This window comes from Triticum dicoccoides, chromosome 2B (genome assembly GCF_002162155.2).
Source record: "Triticum dicoccoides isolate Atlit2015 ecotype Zavitan chromosome 2B, WEW_v2.0, whole genome shotgun sequence".
NCBI classification, from domain to species: domain Eukaryota; kingdom Viridiplantae; phylum Streptophyta; class Magnoliopsida; order Poales; family Poaceae; genus Triticum; species Triticum dicoccoides.
The window spans coordinates 594477245-594483244 of NC_041383.1; positions in this window are offsets into that span (position 1 = coordinate 594477245).

The window sequence follows — 6000 nt, forward strand, 5'->3', positions numbered from 1 at the left end:
TGAAGTTGGACCTTGAGTTACTCTTGTTACCCCAAAATTGCCTTGATGCAAGAGCCATTTGAAGGAAATATGCCCTAGAGGCAATAATAAAGTTGTTATTTTATATTTCCTTATTCATGATAAAGGTTTATTATTCATGCTAGAATTGTATTGATCGGAAACTTAAATACATGTGTGAATACATAAACAAATACCATGTCCCTAGTAAGCCTCTACTAGACTAGCTCATTGATCAAAGATGGTTAAGGTTTCCTAACCATGGTCATGTGTTGTCATTTGATAACGGGATCACATCATTAGGAGAATGATGTGATGGACAAGACCCATCTGTTAGCTTAGCATAATGATCATTCAGTTTTATTGCTATTGCTTTCTTCATGTCAAATAGATATTCCTTCGACTATGAGATTATGCAACTCCCGGATACCGGAGGAATACCTTGTGTGCTATCAAACGTCATAACATGACTGGGTGATCATAAAGATACTCTACAGGTATCTTCGAAAGTGTTTGTCGAGTTGGCATAGATCGAGATTAGGATTTGTCACTCCGAGTATCGGAGAGGTATCTCTGGGCCCTCTTGGTAATACACAGTATAAGCTTGCAAGCAAATGACTAAGGAGTTAGTCACGAGGTGATGTATTAGAAAACGAGTAAAGAGACTTGCCAATAACGAGATTGAACTAGGTATGAAGATACCGACAATTGAATCTCAGGCAAGTAACATACTGAAAGCACAAGTGCTCCCTAGGTGATTTTGGTAATTAATGTCAACATATTTCTTGTTGGACTAATACTTCTACCTAGTATGTTTCAGATAAGTTCAACAATGGAGTGGCATGGACTAGAGGATGTGGAACCCCTTCAAGATGCTAAGGACAAAGGATTGGCTCAAGCTCAAAGCACAAGACTCTACATTTTACTTTTAGTGATCCAAGATCACATTGAGTCCATAGGAAAGCCAATACTATTAAGAGGGGATGAGGTGTTGCTTAATGGCTTGCTTGCTCAAAGTGCTTAGTGATATGCTCCAAAGCCCTCAGCTACTTTCTCACATCCACATATGTCCCAAACCAAAAGTCAAACTCGGCCCTACAGAAACTTTCTATCCGGCGCCACCGAGTTCTCATGACATAGCCACTGCCACAAACCCTAATCAAGTCGGTCTCACTGATAGGGATCTCGTTCTCACCGAGATGGGATTGTAATCTCTCTGTTGCCCTTCATAACATTTTGGTAAAACCAAGATAAGCGATCGGTCCCACCGAGATTGCAATGCAAACTCACTGTTTCCCTTTCGTAACATTTCGGTCAAACCGAGATGAGCGAATCGGTCTTACTGAGTTTGCCTGACCAACTCTCTGTGTGTCTATTACCAAAATCGGTCTCACCGAGTTTGTGTAATCAGTCGCACCGAGATTATGTTATGCCCTAACCCTAACCATATAGGTCCCACCGAGTTGACATGTCGGTCCCACCAAAATTCCTAACGGTCACATTATTTACTAAATCGGTCTGACCAAGTTTCAGGATTCGGTCCCACCGAGTTTGGTAAGTTGTGTGTAATGGTTAGATTTTGTGTGGAGGCTATATATACCCCTCCACCCACTCTTCATTCGTAGAGAGAGCCATCAGAACATGCCTACACATCCAACATACATTTTCTGAGAGAGAACCACCTACACTTGTGTTGAGGTCAAGATATTCCATTCCTACCACATAAATCTTGATCTCTAGCCTTCCCCAAGTTGCTTTCCACTCAAGTCTTCTTTCCACCAAATCCAAATCCTGTGAGAGAGAGTTGAGTGTTGGGGAGACTATCATTTGAAGAAAAAGAGCAAAGAGTTCATCATCAACACACCATTTGTTACTTCTTGGAGAGTGGTGTCTCCTAGATTGGCTAGGTGTCACTTGGGAGCCTCCATCAAGATTGTGGAGTTGAACCAAGGAGTTTGTAAGGGCAAGGAGATCGCCTACTTCGTGAAGATCTACCCTAGTGAGGCAAGTCCTTCGTGGGCAACGGCCATGGTGGGATAGACAAGGTTGCTTCTTCGTGGACCCTTCGTGGGTGGAGCCCTCCGTGGACTCGCGCAACCGTTACCCGTCGTGGGTTGAAGTCTCCATCAACGTGGATGTACGATAGCATCACCTATCGCAACCACGGATAAACAATATCCATGTATCCAAATTGCGTTTGCACACTCCAATCCCATCCCTTTACATTCTTGCAATTTGCATTTTTTACTTTCCGCTGCACATATACTCTTGTCATGCTTGCTTGATATGTATTGTGAATGTTAAACTTGTGCCAAAACTCCACTCCAACTTAAAGAAATTAAAAACTGCAACTTTTATTGCTTAGAGTCTATTCACCCCCTCTAGACACCTCTTCTCGTTCCTTTCAATTGGTACCAGAGCTTTGGTCTCCATTGCTTTGGTTTAAACACCATTGGAGGAAGATGGATGAGTCTACTTTGAGGAGTCTTAGACATAGAGTTCCTATACTTGATGGAGAGTATTTTCATGAGTGGAAAAATGAGATGCTTGTGATTTTCAATGAATATCATTTGAAAAAGTACATTACTAGCCCTTGTGCACCTCATGTTAATCCTATGCATCCTACTCTTGATGAGTCAATTGACATGATCCGCAATCTTAGAACTGTTAATCTTATCACTAGAGGGTTGCCTAGAAACTTGATTGGATGTTTGCCTACTCTTGATTGCGTCTACACTATATGGAAATTTCTCGAGGAACGTTTTCCAAACTATTCCTTGCAAAATCTAGATGAAATTCTCCATAAGTCTATTACCTTTAGTAAGATGAATTCCAATGATCCTAAGTTTGGTGATTGTCTACTCGAGCTTACAAATCTGATGTGTGCCAAAGGAGATGTTGGAATTATTAGCGATATTATTTCCGAAGCTATTAGAATTCATAAATAAGATCATTGTCAAACTCATTCTAATGAATCACCCTCTCTAGGAATTCATCCATCACATGACGATGTTGAACATGGATACTATGATGAGGATGATGATAGTGACTTTGATCTTGATGATGCAATGAGACACTTTAGTCTTATGGAAAATCTTCAGGGATAGATGGCAGGAGGAAAGGAATGGGTTCTTGACAGTGGATGTACCGATCACATGACCGGAGATAAAGATATGTTTCGTGAGCCTGCTGAAAACGACGGCCCTCGAAAGTATGTCACTTTTGGTGACAACTCAAAGGGTAAGGTGGTTGGCCTCGGTAAGGTGGCCATCTCACATGATAGCTCCATACAAAATGTCATGCTCGTTGAATCTCTTGGGTACAATTTACTTTCAGTATCTAGACTTGCTGATTTCGGTTTCAATGTCCTATTTACTGAAGTAGATTGCCAAGTGTTTCGTAGAGATAATCATAAAATGGTCTTTACCGGTATACGTAGAGGTGATCTTTACATTGTTGATTTCACTAAAAAGGCTCAACCTAGAACTTGCTTAACTGCTAAATCCTCTAAAGGCTGGTTATGGCATAGACGGTTAGGTCATGTGGGCATGCGAAACCTTGACAAGCTTATTAAAGGTAATCATATCCTTGGCGTTAACAATATCATATTTGATAAGGATAGACTTTGCAGCGCTTTTCAAGCAGGTAAACAGGTTGGAGGAAGGCATCCCGTGAAGAACATCATGACCACAAGGAGGCCGCTCGAGCTACTTCACATGGATCTTTTCGGTCCCAACGCTTACAAAAGTCTCGGTGGAAATTCTTTTGGTCTAGTCATAGTCGATGATTTTTCAAGATTTATGTGGGTGTTCTTTCTCGATGATAAATTGCAGGTCCAAAAGATCTTCAAAAACTTCGCTAGGAAGGCCCAAAATCAATTTGAAGTGAAGATCAAGAAGGTTCGCATCGACAACGGAACGAAGTACAAGAACACAAATGTGGACACCTTTCTTGACGGAGAAGGGATTTCACATGAGTTCTCGGCTATGTACACACCTCGACAAAATGGAGTTGTTGAGAGGAAGAACCGGACACTCATTGAAATGGCGAGAACAATAGTTGATGAGTACAAGATGCCGAAGCACTTTTGGGCGGAAGCGGTTGAGATAGCTTGTCATGCAACAAATCGCTTGTATCTTCACAAGCTACTCGGCAAGACGGCATACGAGCTCCTCACCGGTAACAAACCCCAAGTTGGATACTTTCGAGTATTCTTCTCAAAGTGCTACATTCTTGATAAGCATCGTCGTTATAAATTTGCTCCTAAGTCTCATGAAGGTTTCCTACTTGGTGATGGCTCAAACTCTCACACTTACCGTGTCTACAATAATTTCACCCGAAAGGTTGAAGAGACGGTAGATGTGAAGTTTGATGAATCTAACGGCTCGCAAGTAGAGCAATTGCCTTCAGAAGCAATCCAAGACTTGTCTATTGGCAAGATTCGTCCAATGGAGGCGAAGGAGAGTACCTCGTCCGTCCAAGTGGAAGCTTCTACCTCACGACAAGGTGAACCAAGAGTTGATACGGAAGCATCCACAAGTGGGACACATCAAGACGAAGAAAACGAGGAAGTACACCAAGATGAACATCAACAACCTCCTTCTCCACCACGACAAGAGAACGACAATGTCAACAACGAAGAAGCCCAAGAAGAAGAACAAAATGAAGAAGATGTTCCACCAAGATCCAAGCAAAATATTTCACGAGTTCGAGCAAGAGTCGCCAAAGATCACCCCGTCGAGAAAATCTACAATGATATCCAAACCGGGAGAATCACCCGCTCTAAAACTCGTTTGGCTAACTTTTGTGAACATTATTCATTCATGTCTAGCATTGAACCTATGAAGGTTGAAGAAGCATTGGAAGATCCGGATTGGATAAACGCCAGGCATGAAGAGCTACACAACTTTGAGAGAAACCAAGTTTGGACATTGGTCGAGAAGCCCGACAACAACCACAACATCATTGGTACCAAATGGGTGTTTCGCAACAAGCAAGATGAAGATGGACAAGTGGTTCTCAACAAAGCATGTCTAATTGCCCAAGGCTACACTCAAGTCGAAGGTATGGACTATGGTGAGACATATGCCCCCATTGCTAGACTTGGGTCCATTCGCATCTTACTTGTCTATGCTAATCACCATGATATCACCTTGTACCAAATGGACATTAAAAGTGCTTTTCTAAATGGTGAAATAGAGGAGGAAGTTCATGTTAAGCAACCTCCCGGCTTTGTCAATCCTAAGAAACCTAATCATGCTTACAAACTTCACGAAGCTCTTTATGGTCTTAAACAAGCTCCTAGAGCGTGGTATAAATGCTTGACCAAGTTCCTTATTGAAAAAGGCTTTGAAATTGGAAAAATTGATTCTACTCTTTTTACTAAAAGGGTTAATGGAGAACTATTTGTGTGCCAAATCTATGTTGATGATGTTATATTTGGTTCGGCTAACCCTCACTTTAGTGAGAAGTTTGGAAAGCTAATGTCAGAGAAGTTCAAGATGTCAATGATGAGTGAACTCAAATTCTTTCTCGGTTTGCAAATCAAGCAAACTAAGGAAGGTACCTTTGTATCTCAAACAAAGTACACCAAGGACTTATTCAAGAAGTTCAATATGCAAGAATGCAAAGGTATGACTACACCCATGCCTACTAGTGGACATCTTGATTTGACCAAAGATGGTGAACCGGTTTATCAAGAGGTTTATCGCTCCATGATTGGTTCATTGTTATATCTATGTGCTTCACGTCCTGATATTATGCTAAGCGTGTGCACGTGTGCACGATATCAAGCGCCCCCTAAAGAATGTCATCTTAAGGTCGTGAAAAGGATAGTGAGATACTTAATCCATACACCAAACTTTGGCATTTGATATCCAAAGAGGGCCTCTTTTAATCTTGTTGGCTACTCCGACTCGGACTATGCCGGTGACAAGGTTGATAGAAAGTCCACTTTGGGTACTTGTCAATTTCTTGGTAGATCTCTTGTGTCTTGGTCCTCCA